Source organism: Ornithodoros turicata, chromosome 2 (genome assembly GCF_037126465.1).
Source record: "Ornithodoros turicata isolate Travis chromosome 2, ASM3712646v1, whole genome shotgun sequence".
Lineage (NCBI taxonomy): Eukaryota > Metazoa > Arthropoda > Arachnida > Ixodida > Argasidae > Ornithodoros > Ornithodoros turicata.
The window spans coordinates 124,798,131-124,817,349 of NC_088202.1; the positions used below are offsets into that span (position 1 = coordinate 124,798,131).

The window sequence follows — 19,219 nt, forward strand, 5'->3', positions numbered from 1 at the left end:
CAAACCTGACGCCCGAACGATGGCCTTAATCTTTTTCTGGACATTCCTATCTCCCGAATAAAATAATAAAAAATTAACAAATGAACGGAGGATATCTTGGGAGTAACTTAAGAAATGACCCACTACAGGTTACGTATACAAGCTAGTGCCAAAAAGTACAAAGTTAAGATACTAAATACTAAATTTTGAAAGTATTTGTAAGATGCCAAGCAGAGGTGGGGAAATTTCTTTTATTTTGTAATGCATTACCATTACTCATTACTTGTATAAAAAACTAATGCATTGCACTACTCATTACTTTTTCGATGTTAGTAATGCATTAGTAATGCCATTACTTCAACGAAGTAATGGCATTACTCTGGCATTATATTTATATTTTAGGGCATAAGCCTCCAAGATGCTATGCATAAGTTTTCCTCCTCGCTTTTTTTGTTATAGGCAATAGCCACCCGAGTATCCCCCAAATCGGTGCTACTAAATCCCGACAGAAGCGAGGCTGATAGGCAAAAACTATTGATAAGATTTTTTGTAGCATAGTAGGAGTTAACGCTCAAAGTTGTCATCCGCTAGCCTTGCCCGCTTCGGCGACAGGACATCTTTTGCCGTACTGAACACTCGTTCAGCGGAAGCGAATGACTGAATTTATGTGTTGTATTGCACGAATAGTCTCTTCATTTTCGGGAACCCATCTAGCGATTCTAGGCTGCGATCCTTATAGCTTGCACCGAACTTTAAAGTGTCTCCCATCGCAACTAACTGGCTCGATATTCGCACTAAATTCGATCTACGAATGGGACAAGTCTTCGCCCGCCGGCTCCATGATGCCTTTTCGCTATGCCCAGCCCTAAAATTCTGTCCTTGCAGAAAAACGACCTCTGAAAGCACAAGAGAAACTAACACGGTACCATACCAAAACAGCGAATCACTAGTGCAATTGTCACTTGTTACCCTAATAGAGGCTATGTTTCTTTTTCGTTGATTATCCTTCACTACAAATGCGTACAGGAGAAAATCGGTGATACCATCATGGACACTTATGACACACACCGCCGACTGTTGAACTGGGTCCTTCTCTTTCTTTGTTGCCCTGAAACCTGGATGTGTTCCCAACCTTCACGTGGCGCAGTGAACATTCGACAAAAGTAATGAGTAATGCCACCCTGCATTACTCAGTCGAAATGTAAGGTATTACCATTACTCATTACTTTCTGGCAAAATGTAATTCATTACCATTACTCATTACTCAAAAGTAATGCATTACCAGTAATGCATTACTTTGTAATGGATTACTCCCCACCTCTGATGCCAAGTTACTGCAGAAGTATTTGCTTCCACAGCGGAGGAAGCGACCGCGTATACTCCTCCAGTCGTGTTCTTGCGCTGCTACCACGAAGACAGATTGTGTAAATCAGAAGTTGAAGAATTCCAGTAGCTGCACCTGTACCATTGCGTTTTCTGCCGTGACTGTGCACAACAACCTCTTATATTTCTCATAAATCGGCTCATTTGCTGGCCCAACCATTCCTCTTTATTTATTTTCTCGAGGCGTGTCATTCTAGCCATTGTTGGGCTGTTTACGGGGCATCCCGAGTACTATACACTTGCTGTCCACCTGCAGAGGGCGAAATTTAAGCACCTTCGGTTTATCTTGTTTACGTAATTCTTAATTCACTACGTTTTCTTTTTATTTTCTCCCGGTTACAGAGCTATTTCACTAAATTTGCCTAGTTAGCTCTTTCTATCACTCTATCACCGTTCTTATCGCGCCTCTAGCGCTAGAGTAGCGCGCTATTTCCTCCTTTCTCTCCTTTTTTCACACCCACCAACGAGCCCATTTTTGTGACCCTTCACAAAACAAAGCGGTGTAGTGTTCAACGGGAATAGCTGTATTGCACGCATTCCGTGGCAAGCGTCAGCATGCACTTGCACCCACCATATCATCATCCCATTTATGTATGTATGTATGTATGTATGTATGTATGTATGTATGTATGTATGTATGTATGTATGTATGTATGTATGTATGTATGTATGTATGTATGTATGTATGTATGTATGTATGTATGTATGTATGTATGTATGTATGTATGTATGTATGTATGTATGTATGTATGTATGTATGTGTGTATGTGTGTGTGTGTGTGTGTGTGTGTGTGTGTGTGTGTGTGTGTGTGTGTGTGTGTGTGTGTGTGTGTGTGTGTGTGTGTGTGTGTGTGTGTGTGTGTGTGCGTGTGCGTGTGCGTGTGCGTGTGCGTGTGTGCGTGTGTGCGCGTGTGTGTGTGTGTCAGCACTTGCATGCCTGAGGCATCTCGGCCGTTTTCACAGCAGAACAAGAAAACCAGAAACAGCAAGAACAGTAGAGCAACACGAAATTATGGACTGGCGTATGACGAAGAGCAAAACTCAAAAGACACGACCCTTAACGATCTCCAGGTTATTTTCTTCGGCATGATTATCGATTATCACAGCGGGCTGTCACCTTCCGAACTAAAGATGACACCCCTTTTCGAAAATGCAATTGCTTGAGATTCGCTCCAAATAACAATAATTATATCGACAGAGGGCAAGCCTGCAAACACATGCAGAAAGGCATCGTGCCTTCGTGTGGGTGGGCTTCCCCCCTTTTTGCCCCGTCATCCCCGTGATCCCCTTCAGCTGTCAGATTGAAGAGTGACTCCACCCGCATCGTCCTGCTCCACCCCGATCCACTTTGCTTAATACGCATTAGCTCTTCCCGGGTACATTATTTATTGCAAACTCTCATCTACCACTGAACCGCGTGTTCTCTTAGTTTGCTCATTGACACCGCACGAGACGGTTCAAGACTTTGTTTTACGTGAGTGTAATCCTTTGCGCCCAAGGGATATACGCGCGCTCTTCTACGTTGGGCTCATTCTTAACCGGAGTGACTCGTCTCCTATATATCCCCAACAACACCGAATATCCTCTAGATGTAGGAGTAATGTCTCAACGAATTCGTGCGTCCGATGGATATCCCTAAGACATCCATCGGACGTACGAATCCATGAGGACATTATTTTTACATCCAGAGGATATTCAGTGTTGTTGGGGTATAGTTTGTAGGTGCTGTGCCTCAATGACGTAACATGGAGAGACATATTCTTGTTGTGATGCGCAGCATCGGACTTTTTTGGATTGGATTAGATTGGATTTTAAACTAATAATAATCCGACTTCTTTGTGCACGCTTGGAAGCAGAACATCCCGACATAAGACGCAAGCCATGTCCCTCCGTCATCACTCCTGATTTCTGGACAGCGCGTTCGTATATACATTTTTCTGAAAATTAACACAACTGCCTAAAAGTCACAAAAAGCCGTGTTCCTCCCGTTTTCGTCAAATCAGCGGAGAGAATGTCACTCACGGTGATGGTTGGCTAGGAGCGTGGTATACGGTGGGGTTCTGTTTTAAGAGTTGCCCCAGTTTGGCAACCCCGGGAGACGGCCACAGAAAATTTGTGCCAAACGAGATAGTGATTACACAGCACTCTGGGATTCGGGAAATCCCGCAAATCCACCGTCTAGATCTCCCGTTGAAAGAAATTTCCCGCAAACACAAACCCTGCTGTTCAGGTTGCGAACAGGAAGCGCTCTCAATAAATTAGAATGAAACAAGATTCGTTCTCTGGATAGCGTAAATTGCAGGCATTACGATATGCTAAGACACATTAATAGTGGGTTTGAATATATCGTACGCTGTCGCGTTTGCGTACATAAGGGATAGCGCGTACGTTCTGCGCAATGCGCAAAGCTCTCCTTAAGTACTGCGCGTGCGCAGAACCAAAGGCCGTACGCAAAGGCGATAGCGTACGTTTTACTAAAACTCACTACTGTCAGCAAACTGAAACCATCGAACACATTCTGCTTCATGGCAGGGCCAATGCTGTGGTGCGGGATTAATAACTTGAACATCGGAGGAATAGCACCCTTCATCCAAGAGGCTCTTCCACGGAAAGACACTCCGAAACTCGAAGCCGTCTGGTGGACTCGCCCGAAGACTAAGGGACAAACAGTTTTCTTCTTCTTCTTCCTTTTCATTTTTTTTCTTTATCATGGGAATCTTGACCAGGCCTGGCGGTGACCGACGTACATCTTAACTTTGGACCATCATCATCTCAACACCTCATCTCATCTCGACTACAGCCGTGACGCTGCCTATATACATGAGTGAGGGAAACAACTGCAAGCCGATCTCGTCACCACCACCGCCACCTGTTTTAAGAGGGACCCGATTCGACCTCAGAATAAACTCCCAGCTCATTTTCTCTCTCTCCCTCTCTCTCTTGTCTGGACAAATCTTAAACGCCATTTATGTCTGAATTACTACTTAGAGCAGTCCCTAGCAAGAGCTTATAGGTACACTATAGCCAGCAGCAGGTTAGACGCCATACGTGCACCTGACATGTTCGCCGTGCAACACTGCAAGTTACAAATGTCGACCAGGGCATACATAAACCACTCATGCATGTTGAAAGTGTACTTTTTCTAGGCGCGGTCACATGCGACGTTGAGCAAAAGATTGTTTCGACTATTGCTTGTTGACATCGAAAACAGGCGCCGACTGCGTGGCGGCTTGCGGGCCTCAGCGCCCCCCCCTCCCCCCGCGACTATCCAAGAGGATCCCCGGGGGCACGACCCCTGCGGGAAGTCACTCAGAGAGCTGCCATCTCAAGGTGGTGGTGGTGGTGATGATGGAACATGCTTGCAGTATAGTCGGCTGACGCTCAAAATGAATGTTTCGAAGGATATCCGACGAATCGCATACTTCACGCCGGTGAGCTTGAACATCTTGTAAAAATTTGTCGATTGAATCGGAATCACAGACACACTGCCCAACCTCGCAGAATGGAAGGGCGGTGTGTACCCCGTAAGCCGAAGCGTTTGCGCCGGTATCGCTCATTCGTAGCATCAGTACAGCGTTATTACACAGCTGATAACTTGACGCGTCATCTGTAACCAACGTAGTTGTTCAGTATCTACCATATTTATTGCGAGGCAGTGGTGTTCTTTTGCAACTGTGCACAATGGTGGAGTGAACTTTTTAGCCACTCTATGTTCCAAGATAACGTTTTGTACGATAATTTTTCGGACCATACTATACTCCAAAATTACAGAATGCTCCACGGGTAAATCGTCTTCTCGTCGTCTTCTTTCAATCATCATCATCATCTCGAGTGCGCACTATATGGATCCCAATCCATCCCGTTCACCACATGTGGTACACTGATGCCATTCCTTCAACAGGTCACTTCCCTGCATAGGGGACCTACGTTGTGTCGGCTTCGCTGATAAGTTGCTTGTTTTTGGTAATTTACTCGCGTATCTAGCGGAAAGGTATCCGTGGGAACATATCTTATTGGTAAATCATGCATGGCAGCAACATTTACAACAAGTTCAAGTAGCAGCGATTGTTTTATCGTTATTATTGTTTAGGGCCAAGTTTGTTCCTCACCCTTCTGTGTGGATGTAGTGCGTTCACTCCACTGTGATTGCTCTAGTCTGCGTGACCTCGCGCACTCGGTACAGTTGCCTTAGAAGTCTGCCCAGGACGCACATTGCCCCAGGGCGTTAGTCGTGACGGTGGCCGCCTCTGTAACGCCGACAACGGCAAGCCCCCACTACCACCACCGTGAACTGCTAGCGCTTCCAGAAGCCCCCCCCCCCCCCCCCCCCCCCCCCACCACCACTACCGCCACCGTGAAGTGTGAAATATCCTCGAAAATTTTGTCGAACCTGTTATTAGACGCGAAATTAGAAGTGGCATTTAGACGTGGTCCACAACGACCTTTGATGTTCATTTTGTGACTCTTGTCCTGTTTAACTTCTATGAACGGGCGGTAATTATGTACATTCGCGTCATTTATTTATATCACGAAAGGAGATTCAACCAAGCCTATTGAATACCATTTGTTGACTTAATAAGGAGCATAGGTGCTATCTGTAAGGCTGCATTTGGCTAAAAAACATCAGACCCGCCGTTCGTTGAGAGACGGAAGGCATTAAAGGAGCTATTTATTTTTCAAACTTCAAGCAAGTATTAAGTCTGTTATTGCACTATTTTTACTTTGCTTCTCCTACGCTGAATGCTTACGCTTTTCTGACGGAAGCGGCAAAAACTATGCACTGTGAGTACTTCCTTGAGCAGGGACAACTTGCTGGAGGTCATTTCAACCGCTTTTACTTGAACGTTGTTCTGAATGTTATACGTGCAATGTAATGAAGTCGCACATTATTATTTCAGCTATTAATTCTAGCACGTTTCCCTGCGACGCATTTCGCTTCGTTGCAGTACACTTCATTAATGAATTCCTGAATGAATGAATTTAATTAGTCAATTCATTAATGTACTACTTTTTGCTGAAACTTTACTAAAGCGACAATGTTCGGTACGGTAATTCAGAAATTTACGACGACAAGACGCCCTTCCCAATGACACATGAATGGCCTGTACGCTCATGGATCCACTTGTCCGCATAATATGGCGTCAAAAATTACATGCACGACGGAATGTGACTCTTTGGAAATCCCAAATCTTGTTCGAATAAGTAACACTTTATTAGAGACCGAACGTCACAATCATCAAGAGATGTCCGTTCTTCTCGTCAGTATTGATTAGCACCGAAGGGACACAATTCGTTCCGCCAGCTGTCATCCGAGATTCCCCAATATCTCTGCCAAAGATCGTGAAAACGAAACTCAACCAAGAGACTACTTTATTTTCACTAAATGCTCATTACAGCATACGTGTCTGTGCATCCTTTTAATTCGGCCACGCTTTACAAAGCCGTCAAAGGTCAATGTGTATACTAGCCGCGATATCGAGTACGAAAGGGCATTCCCACTGGTGTTCGCAAAAGAAAAGAAAAAGGAAATCGGCGAAGGTCACCGAGGCAGTTCGGCGAGGCCGTTGGAGCCTTGGGGCGAAAAATAAACGAAGCTGCGTGCGTTACTCCTGAGGCTCCATAAAATACCGACGCCATGTTTTCCCCCAACAGAGCAGTCACGGAGCGCTGAGAGAGAGAGAGCGGCGGAGAAGGAGGGAAAAGGAGGGACCACGGCAGGCACCCTTCAAGATGGCGGAGCGTCAGCGAAGCTCGGGATCACGACTCTTGAAAGCCTGTACCTGCCGACCAGTGAGTGATTGAACGTTGCTTTTCGCCCCGTAGACACGCAACTGGGTTATGCACGGTAAAGTAACGTCCGAACATTTGCATGATGTTAGTTTTGTGCGCGATGCTTGCTATCCGGTCACCCCACGGAGTAGAACGTTAGGCCTAGTAGACGTCCGGGTGTGTGCCTCGCGGTATCTGTCGTTTCTCCCGCATGACCACTATGTTACATCTGGCGCTTTCTCTGCGCGGGAGCGTAGATTGTTGGGATTTTTACTCGTAGCATGCATGTTTTATGTGTGACCCATCTGCGCTGTCCGCATATTCCAGCATTATATATAGGTGCTGAGAAAAATAGAAGGCAGCATCCGCGCATATTTTTGCTTTCAATTTGTATGTGGGTGTTATCTTCATGTAGTTACCCTTAGATAATATTTTCGCATGCCTGCTCTTCCAAGCGTTTGCAATGCTGTGGTTACTGGACTTCCTTTCCTGATTTTGCGTTCCCGGACGGCAAGATGCTCATGCTTTCTGAGTGGAAAATGTACCGAAGCATATTTATAAAAATGTCATCCGGAACAACAATATGGTGATGTGAAGCCTTATTATGTATGTTCATCTCACCTTCACTGCACTCATATTGACTTTCGAATTCGTTCGTGTGAACGTCCTTGTGTTTTCATTCTTTCCATAATTGTCGAGCCGTCTGCCAATGATCTATGCCGTTGTGCATATGCAGGCGCTACGATATAGTCTCTTCGAATTGAAAGTGAGACGTAATCGTCGTTGGAATAATTTATGCCTTGGATAGGGTGGTTTGTGCCCTTAGAATATGGGGACGGGAAAATATAGAACTTTTTCGCAACTCCACCTTAGGCTGCCTGTACCAGATGATCAGGGAAACATAAACATATTAAATGCTTTGACGTGAAAAGAAGTCATGCTCGTTTTCTTTTTTTTTCTTCTTTCTTTTGCAATTCATCGTAGAAACTGCGTGCAAAAAAAAAAAGGAAATAAAAATAAAACGTGGTCACATAATGGGAGAACATTTGTTTCGACGACAAGAAGGGAACTGATAAAAAAAATAAAAAAAAGGAAAGGCTTCATCGAGGGCTGAGCATCCTAAAAAATGTAAAATGTGGTAGCTTCATATGTATATGGTACCATCTTCCAATCCTGATCTTTGGGGTGCTAGTTTCGGTGCCACTGCGACAATACTGCTCCCTCTTCTTCGTACACAACTGTTCCGGACGGACCTATATACGCGACTGTGAAAGTTGGTGGGCCCTATAAAGCTGTCGCTTTAGTAATACGTGAATCGTTAGCTGCCGACGCCACACTGACATTTCGCACGCGAAATATACACAACGCTCAAACATGTTGGATATATACCGACCTTTTTCTTCATCATGACCTTGTGATAAGTGTGCAAACACAAGGGTGCCGTGTTGTATTTTTTCTGTTCCGTGTCTCAGCTTTTATCGTCGTTTTACAATGTACCAGCTCGCCTGCACCCTTGCACTTCTACGAGGGTTGACCCTGCCCACAATATGCATTATGCATGTATAGGATATGTCCACATGACGTCACTCGCATCGGGGCGCCACCATCACTAGCTAATTTGCCGCCGTAATGTAGGTCTTCAGGTCCTGACTGTCCAGACCTTCACCCTCGTCGTGTTCACCGTACATCTGGTTTTTCGGAGTTCTTTTTTTTTTTTGTGTGTGTGACGATAATTTGTACCATAACCAAATCATTTCAATGTTTTCAACGTTAATGAGTCTTCCAATTGGCATAATGCGGCAACTAGATGAAGAAACCAAACTTCGCGGGACCTATACATCATGCGACGCAAAGTGTAGTAGACCAGAGTAAAGTGACCATGTTCCACATGCCCCAAGTGGAGAGGGCGGGATGGTGTCAGCCAACAAAACCTTCTTTTTTTTTTACACACTGCCGTTTCCACTCTTTATCTCTCTCTCTCTCTCTTACGGTATACATATCAGCGAGCATACGAAATAATTCGACTAAGTTTTAATTTTCCTGTACCATTTCTTTGTATTGGCAGATATCAAGCGATAACTCTCTTTCTCTCTCCCCAAAGCACTTCGCTGAACTTGCACCTCGATTTCGTCATCGTTCGCGGCCCCGTGATCAATGAACATTAAACCAAGACCATGCTCCCACTGAGGCTGCTTGACGAGCAGCGAGCGACTTTTGCTTTCGACGTATTTGACTACGAATGGCTGGTCGACCAACAAATTAAGTACAATATCTACCGGGTAGATCGAGGAAAGACGTAGGCTGGGCGAGCGTTACGTGGAAGTCGAAATCGCTTCCGCTGTTGAGCCCCATGTTTTGACTATTTGGTTTCATTGCAGCAAAAGCGGAACAAAACCCAACCCCACAAGCGGGCTGGTTCATGGGACAGCGGGACCTGTCCCGCTTAATTCGGGACGTCTGGTCACGTTATTCTAGATGGATGACGTCAGTGAATAAATTCTATTGGTACTGGGTACTGTCTCAAAACAGAACATCACCGCTTGGCATTCCTAAGTCTCACCATCAGTCAGAATTGTATCGTTGTATTCGTTTAGTGGTTGTTTGTTTATCGCTATTATATGAGAGGTCTTATTTTCAGGGGACTATACTGCCGCACACTCAGAAAAGACAACTTCACCTCATAAGACGTTCTGCTCCAAAAAAACACGACGAATGATGCACATATCGCTTTTCATTTGGGGAGAGACGGGGGCGTACGCCATTTTGTAACAATTAACATGTATCCAAATTGCCGCACTCTCTTTTTCAACAAATCAGGGAAGAAAGGGATTTCATTCTGGATGGCGGTTGGCTCCTGCAGTGTTATGCGGTGAAGTTCTCTCGTTGCCCGCATGAGCGCGGCCGGCTACGGCAAGCCTGTGTGCCGTGTATTAAAAGGGAGTCTGGCCACTGGGAAGAGCCCCCGTAAGGGGGGTTCGACCTGTCAATCACAGTTCCGCACCTCTGATTGGTTTGCTTTCTACCACGGGGGTCGCCATGACACCTTACTGCCACCCCAAATCGAGAAGAAAACAAATACGCGAAGCGGGAATTCGTGACTTCTCTGATTTTACGCTGCAGATGTACCGTAGGAGACACGGTTGTCTGAAGTCAGCACTTTCTGGTTTATCTCATGTCACATCTCCAAGTATTGCAAGACTATCTCTTTTAAGTAATAAACGCGTGCAGCGCATGGTCCACCTTCAAATACAATAGGGTGAAGTGGGGCAACTGCGAGACGGGGGCAAGTTGAGGACAGTTTGGGTTTTTCGCGTGATATTTTCTTAGCAATAGTTCTTTCTCGTCTGTGACACCAGGGTGAAAACTGTTGTTGTCTGGGCTTTGAAGTAACGTGTTGACGTTCTGCACGTGGCTTTTTTAGAAAGACGTCAGACGCTGTTTGTCAGATGTGGGGCCCTTTTTGTCGCATCTTTAACTTTCGCGAGCATTGACTTCCAATTTGCTCATTTCTGCTCCCCGGCTAATAAAATATGACATCGCCGTTATGATGCTGTGTCACTGACCTGTGTTTCCATGTGCACTACTCGTGGCGGACCTTTAGGCTGACCCAAACAAGAGAGAAAATTTAAACCGGGCATTAACTTTCTGATGTCCTCGACTTACCCATAGGGTGTGGTAAGCTGATGAAAATATGTAGCCCGTGATTTTTGGCTCGTTCGAAATAAATATCTGGTTTAGCACCACAGTAATTTGTGGATCATTTCGGAAAGGCTTGGGGATTCTGTTAACAAATTATGTCCAATTTAGGCGATTATTCTGACTGATATTAACAAAATGGTTCAACTGTCTTCAACATAGACCACCTTACCCTATAGTGGCACAAAACTTTCAAGCGCAACCGAGGTAATATTGGACGGCGAAGTACTGACAGGGGATTTCAGCTAACCGTGTCCCCAAGAGTACATCTTCATATAAGCTTCTCGAAAATCAGTTTCAACTGATGCTCCGCTATCGATATCTAACCGAAAATAATACGTTTTGTCGTCGTCAGTGTTAGGCCTACTGAACAGTGTGATCATAACGAAATCATGACAAAAACGGCACTGTGCTGTACAATTTTGAATGCAATTACTGAATCTTATGGATATAACCATTCTTTCATTATTCCATCTATTCGTGTAGATAAGTTACAAAATCATATCGACGACAGGATGTGTACGAGCGGGTGGTTCTTGCGGCAGCGGTACAAGCACGGAAGCAGACGACACTTCCGGACGTGCCTCTAGGTGGCGTTCATCAAATTTGCACCAGAATCCAATAGTCTTGCAGATCGCGAGAGGTATCCATTTCAATCCCATCCAATCCACTTGCCACCCAAAATGGCGCTGCCCATGTTGGATAAGGGGACAAATAGTGAGGATATGTTGATTGATAGTGCCCCATATTTCAAGACGTCATTGGTCAGAAAGCTAGAAAAGTGGGTGGAGCTTCAGGTATAGGCATGACCCATTATTGGCCAGACTCCCTTTTAATATACGGCTCTGCGGCAAGCAGTTCCACCACCACCTCTCTTTTAAGAGTGTACGCATTGTTCCAACACTTTGCACGCATGCAAAGTGTTCCAAAACGGAAGTCCTCTCGCTTCGAACAGCCAGAAGGAAGAAGATTGCTTTGTTTTGAGACCGAACAGAAGATGTAGCTCATCTATAGAGTATTCGGGGATTCCTACACTCCACCCGAGCCGCGCTCATCGAGCACTGGAATACTGTATCAACCAGACCGCTGTTAAACCAAAGCGTGGTACTAAATGTTGTCCGTCAACCATGACAGAGTTACTCCGCATGAGAATTATACCATAGCCCTACAAGGTGTCGCCGACGGGGCTCCCGTATGTAGTTTCGGGATTGGCGCACTACTTCTTGCGACGCGCAGTGATGCTAGCTTTTGCGGCCAATTGGAACATGAATAGGGCGGGGCTTAAACGGTCCGCTCTTAGGTTGAATGCAACTGTAACTTCACGTTTCTGATTATTATTAGAGAGCGGATTTTTAGGCACTAACACGGAGCGCTCCATATCGCATAAAACGCTCTATAGGCTAGCCAATGTTCAGGATAATATTGTTTTATCTTCCGGTTGGAGGGAGAGATGATACATAAAAAGGTGTCCCCCCCCCCCTTTTTCTCAGCTAATCGGGGTACAGAGCGATATCACCCGGGATGCTGATTAGCATACAGCTTGCTATGCGGTTAAGAGCGTCCCCTGTTACTTCTAAAAATCTGCTCTCTACTGATTATGTATCCCTTTCGCAATGAGCCATTGTCCGCAATACGCACCTGTGTTGCTGCCACGAAGCGATCCACAGTTTCGTTTCGTTACTGAAGTTGCTCACTGAAGGTAAAATCATGTTGAAGGTGAAATCATGTTGGAACAATGTCTTGAAACACCAATGCACTGTGCTGGCGCTGAACAACTGCGCTCTTTCCCAGAAAGATTTCAGGCTGACAATTAAAATCCTCAGCGCCGATTTTAAAATTTCTTCGTAAATTTTTGACTGTATGTGGGGTGGAGGAGGATTGTTATGGTGGTGTGATATTTCTGATCTGGCCGGAGGGCAAGGGGAACTTCACCCGCTCCTAGCCAGTTATCATCCAGAATGACGTCTTTCTCGCCCCTTGGTGAAAATGGGATGGGTACGCTTTTGAGTGACGCTTCAAACTTATGATGCTGATCAGAGCAATAGTATTTGCCCTGCTATGTCTGCGAGATGGAGATATTTAAAAAAAATACGGAGATGGTGGTTCCACTAATGTCGATACTGCTAACACTTAACACACGTAACACATAAAACCTACTATTGCGCCACCGCTTTAGATTGAAGGAGAAGTGAATTAAGGAAGAAAATTGGGAAAGGGGAAAAGAAGTAAGATCAAAAGAAATAGAATGAAATCACTGTCGACGGACGGTGACGAAACCGCATACAGTTCTACTTGGCTTCATTGACACTCCTCAGCTTATACTTATTGGTACAGCCATACTTATTGATATGACACGCTATAAGACGCATTTCTGCACTGCAAGGAATTGATAATTGATCACTCCTGATCGTGGCAGTATATTTACTCAAAGCGAAATTGACGGGATGTCGTCACAGCATCGCAAGAGTATACCGGCAACGGTGACGAATGATGATCTGTGTTTATACATTAATATTGCAATAGGTGCTAAACACTAGGCACTAAGTATACGATCGAGGTTTAGCCGGTGCTCAAGTAAAAAAGTAGGCCCCTAAAAGCTTGGCCAAGTATGTACAGCTTGGAACAACGTAAAAGCCTCTGGCTATAGCTCCGGTTAAGGAAGAGAGCTGGCGACATTTTAGGGTTTCATGTGTGTGTCTTACACACGCACCCTTGGGACACCGCGGCCGACTCCAGGGCGGCCTTACGTCACGTGGTTGACTTCTTTGAGGCGACAGGCCTAAAGGACTCACTATGACCCCAGCAGCGCCCTCTGACACTCCCACCACCACGATCACGTCCAGCATCGTCATCGCCACTTCGATCATTCCCGTCATCTCTCATCATCATCACTGATCATTGTCACCGCTCATATTAGACCCCTAGCTATGGGGTAGCGTTCCACTCCTAGAGTGGAAAACCTCCCCACTTCATCATCACAATATATATGTTGTTGTTGTTGTTACACACGCACGCACGCAGAAAAAAAAAAGAGAGAACGACAAGAGAGGCAGAGAGAGCTCCAAACGCTAAACTGTAGCGATCAATCTCAGAAAAGTACGGCATGAAACACTTAAGTTTATGCCTATACCTTATTGGATTGCGTTGGATTGAGAACAAAAAGTTGGAGAGATAGGCACGCGACTAGGAGAAGCTTGGTAGGCACCCGTTCCTGAAACGAAGAAATTATGGCTGAGAGAAGACATGAGAAGAAAGAAATTATGACACGCGTTTGTTTGGGGCAATAAACTTATGATCACTCATTATCACCAAAACATATATACTCCCTATATATTTTTTTGGGGGGGGGGGGGGAGGGGGGCGACAAGAAACCTAGAAATCAAAGTAAATTTGGCGTATGCCAACTATTCTCTTTCGTTTAGGTATTTTTTAGGCTCCTATATGCCCATCTTTATGATCGGCTTTGTCAAGTTCAAAACGCCGCAGCCACAAACAAACAGACAAAAGGCACACACAAGACAGGACGAACAGTTCGTCCTGTCTTGCTCATTGCCTTGTGCCTCTGTGCCTTTTGTCTGTGTTTGTGGCGGTGGCGTTTTGAACTTGTCATGTATTTACTTTCCCAACTTAGGGCTCTCAGTGATCGATTTTGTCGTCATAACTTTGTGATCATATACTACTTTGCGATCTCTCTCTCTATATATACTTTGTGATCTCTCTCCCTCTCTATACTTTGTGATGTCTCTACGTAACTCCACTATCGCTGACGCAGCTTTAAGCCAATGCGATAAAAGCTTACCGGCATTACGTCTACATTGGGAACCCTTCCCTCGAATTTCGTCTCCATCGACCATCATTTGCGTGCGTGGCTGGTTGTCGCTAATCTTGGACGATCTCGGCGGATTTTGCGCCACCTGGAAGAGCAAGAAATCCCGTTTCCGCCCAGACGCTGCGCTTTCATGATTCCTGGAGGCCTGTCGTGATCATCTCCCATGCAGTCTTTTCTATCTCTTCCTTCCAACTTTTATTTTTTCTTTCATGAGGACTTCTTAATTAAGAAACGATCACAGAGAAAGGCAGAACGAAAGGAAAATGCGTAGGGAGACGAAACTGTTTGACATTCAAAAAGACATATTCGAGAACTGTTTAATTATCCCTTACAACAATATCAAATTATTTTCTAAAGAAACTCTATAGTATTGACTCAATAAAGCCCAAGTAGCGCAACATCTTAATCCAATATTGCTCCAATATTGGACCAAGATGTGCTGCTTATATTCAATAGAATGTCTATAGGAACTCTTATCAGATCCTGATGTGTCCCTACAGTGATCTTTTACGGAAGATTGGCCACCGCAGTTCTATTGAAACTCCAATGAGCTCCTAATGAGTGAATTTCTATCGCTTTTCTTTAGAATGAGGCTCGTGCACATTACGTCACGCGCAGCCTTTGAGCGCCTTTGAGCCACGTGACTCGGGAAAACATGGGGATGCATCACAGGCGTCATAAACTGCCGCCGAATGAGCAACAGTGTGTGTGTTTACAACATTTCCTCGTAATTACACGCATACCGCAACAACGCCCGGCATGCCCTCCTGTACTATGACTCCAGTGCGGCAATATGTTTTCCTGAGTCACGTGACGAAACGTGACGTCACTGCACAAGCCTCATTCCTTGAGAGGCGTGTCGTGTACTTCTATAGCACCACAAATGTTTATCATGTAGGACAGGGGCATAAAACAGGCTTATAAGAAACACAGTTTTTAGTTACACTACTTCGGCTCCCTTGAGAGCAGCGAGGAGCAGCTGCTCTTCAGCTGAACATATGCGGAAGGGAATCTTCCATGTCTCCCGGAAAGACAAAGTTCATGAACGTACATAAAAATGGCACCACGTGTGACCGGTATTCACAAATATTATTCCAGTTTTCCTTTGTAGACATGATAAATCTCTGCACCTAGCGCTAAATGAAAATACAAGACAATGAAAGAAGGAAGTCACTGAAAAGGGTCCAGCTTCAGAACATGAATTTCCATCGTAAAAAAAACAAGTGAGGTGCATACTGCACGCACCGTAACATGGAGACACAAACATGGACGATATAAAGCATGCAAAAACAGTTATGTATAACAAAATGGATGCATGTATGTATGTAAAAAAAAGCTATGATTGGAGCATAGATGCAGTGTTTGCAGGTGGATTCCGCGGCCAGGCAGACTGTTAGTTAGAGATATGTAACCACAAGATGACAAATTAAAATGACAATTCGTCAGTTTTTTTTAATTCAAGCTTTAATTCAAGCTTTTACGGCAAAGCTATATGATAGCATAACGGGAGGCAGTCCTTGTTTAATGTCAGCCAATGTTTCAGGTATCCTGAAACAGAAACGTACTTACGGTACCTAAGCTGAAACTGCTCACAAGCAGTGAAGGAAGTACAACAACCACGTACATCAAAAGGACGGGCGCTATGAAAAAATTGTCAAATTTTCAAATGACTGCGTGACCGAATTGATTGCAGCTTGAGGCCTCATGGCAGAGCAGGGTATATGGGCAGCGAGGCAACAGAGCAGCGCATACTGCAGTCAGCTCCGTCACACCACTCTTGGCGCAAATTTCGTCGGGGCATGTGACCCTCCGACACAGATATCTTTAGTAGTCATTAATACTATGTGTAAATACTCTAATATTAGTAGTCAAAGTACTGGTGTAAATGGTGGTTGTACTATACCTGCGCTTCTTCCGCGGTTTCGCCTTGCTTTCGGCATTTTCAAAGCAAAATGTAGCGATAAATAATTTCAGGTACGTGCTCCTTTCCTACAAGAATTGCTTCCCATTCTGCTATCTCAGTACTGCCTCCAAAAGCTTCAATTTAATTAATTAATGTATCAGTGTAATTAATGAAATTTAATGAATGCATTTCAATTAAGTAGTCATCTGGTAGTTCTATACTATCTCGCACAAAATATCTACCTGCACGTATAACCTACCTGCAAAAACAGCATCTATGGTATCACATAAAATTAAGCACCCTGTTTACAAACCACATCCTGTAATAGATCTGTTCTTATGTATATAGCAGATTCTGAAGTATGCATCGGTTTCACCAAAGTGACGTACTCTGTGCACATGACCTTGGTACATGACTACCATGTGCACAGGTAGTCATTAATTAATGGTTTTTTTTTTATAATTCAGTTATTGTCCTGTACGCCCCAACATGCTGTGTACCAGTTTAATTAGAATTTTCTCCCACAGAGAAATGGCAGAGCATAATTTATGCATATTTCATAGCTAAATGATAAAACTGCAATCCTACATGTGGGAACTTCAATAATATACCATACAGATAGGGACCAAGGTCATGACTCAGTATGTTACTGGACTACATTTTCCTTTTTCCACGTGGAATGGCAATACTCCTTCGTTGCACTTTAGGCATAGCTCCGCAGCGTTTTCATCGTGGCTGCACCGTGAAGAAAATTTGAAAGCACTATATGTTGCTATACAGATGTCTGCCGTGTCTGCAACAAAAGCACACCGATGGTGTTCCCTGAGGTGTCCAGTTGGCACTTCAGCTCATGGTTTTCCTTTTTCTGTATGCATGCTGCATGTGCAAGCCTGAAAGCTAGACATACTATATGAAGAAAATATGTGTAAAGTTGCAGGTTTAGGTAGGTCTAACTGAAATAGGTGCAGGTTGGAGGGATACGATTGTGGACGAAGTTAGCCTGTATGATCGTTACCAATCGACACCATCTAATTATTAAATCATTCCTTGATATAACGTAAGCAACTAAAATTTCACACCCGTGTTATTGGGACAGAGGCGTGTAAGCGTGGGTGAATCCTATTGGTTTCCAGAAGTAGACGATTTCTCAGGCGCGCTATCCACCTCTATTGTTTTGTGTACAGGGTGGTCCACCAACCATGATAGAAATTCATAGTAAAAAACGTAGGCTCCGGAGAGACATGCGGTCACGGGATTTTTTTTCTGACAATAACTTTTGCCACATATTGGTAACATCTTTATTTCATTTCAACTGACGGAAAGTTAATTTCTTGAATTGAACTCCGAATGTTCCCAAGGCAACCTAACGTTTTTCTTTGCGGAAATGGGTTCCCCGTGGTCATTTTACTCAGTATAGCACATAATCCCACTCGTAATGCAATGGCGATTGCCAAAATAAATTCGCCGAAAATCCGTGGAAACGAGCCCTTGGCTCCGCCTCATTTTTGACGGCTCGTAGTTTGAGCGCAAAGCTGCGAAGAAAGGAGGTTACATTGGCACGCCACACAAGGGGGAAAAGGGTTACAAGCCTTACCCACGGAACAAACACGAGTGCGGGAGTGAGTGCGGGAATCAGAGCTATCTTATCAAAAATGAGGTCACCCGACGGCTTGTAACCCTTTCCCCCCTCGTGTTGCGTGTCGATGCCTGTCAATCAATTAGCTAATTAGTTGTTCGTTAGGTCCATAAGCTGTCCTGCAAGATGTTCGCCTGGCCGCATTACACGCCTGCCAAGATGGTATGTGCGCTGCTCATAGAACGTTTTTATTAAGAAAAAAAAAAAAGAGACACATTATGGCGAATAAAAAAACAAAAAGGAACACCTTGTATATTTCGGAATGTGCCACATTCTCTGATTTCTTTCCTTTCATATTTGAAATAGGATATGTCTTCTTTGTTTTGAAGGTAAACAAAACAGTACAACAACAAACTGCCTTTTTTGTTTTGGCACGCGTGTGCGTTTCTAATGGAATATTTTAGTTCACCGAGCACCTTTGCCCCTCGTAATTAAAGCGCCTTAATTATTCAAAACACAATAGCTCCAAACAAGCTCCCGCCATTAAGCCGGTATAACACTTGGGTGGGTCCGCAAGAAGGTAACTTAGATGGGAGTCTAAAATGTCACTCTATTACACGGTTTTAAAAGCAGCGCAGGATACGCGCGCGGAGATGCCGAGAAGCATTAAAAAAAGAATGAAACAAATCCAACCATGGGAGCTTGTAAAAGAGCGCCTATAGATCCCAATTAGAGCATCCCGGAAGGTGACGCTAGGAACAGCTCTGACGTACGTAATCGGTCGGTGTTAACTTAATTGCGAATAATCTTGGAAGAGCCCGTGTTACCGCTCTCGACATTTTTCTTTTCAACTTTGCGCTTTATATGTATACTTTGTGTTGTTTGTCCCACTACTTTTCATCTATTTCTCCGGTGTTTCTCTTCCTCTTTTTTACACGCGCGTACCTCAAGTGCAGGCTTTCAAATGCGCTTGATTGGAGACAGCGTTCGTCATGGTACAGAGAGCCAAACTGTGTTTATCGTTCCGCGAGCGTGTTACCCGCGCGCGAAACAAAAACTACTACACCGCGCCATAAATCCTTCT

The 19,219-nt window shown here is 44.5% G+C and overlaps 1 long non-coding RNA gene across 1 annotated transcript in view; it reads left to right on the forward strand.

Annotated features, from left to right (window-relative positions):
• The first annotated feature begins 6,915 nt into the window (after positions 1–6,915).
• LOC135384022 (uncharacterized) overlaps positions 6,916–19,219 on the forward strand; it is a 34,889-nt gene continuing 22,585 nt past the window's right edge. Inside the window, exon 1 of the long non-coding RNA XR_010420212.1 lies at positions 6,916–7,152. This is a non-coding gene — a long non-coding RNA (uncharacterized LOC135384022). The remainder of the gene's footprint in view (positions 7,153–19,219) is intronic.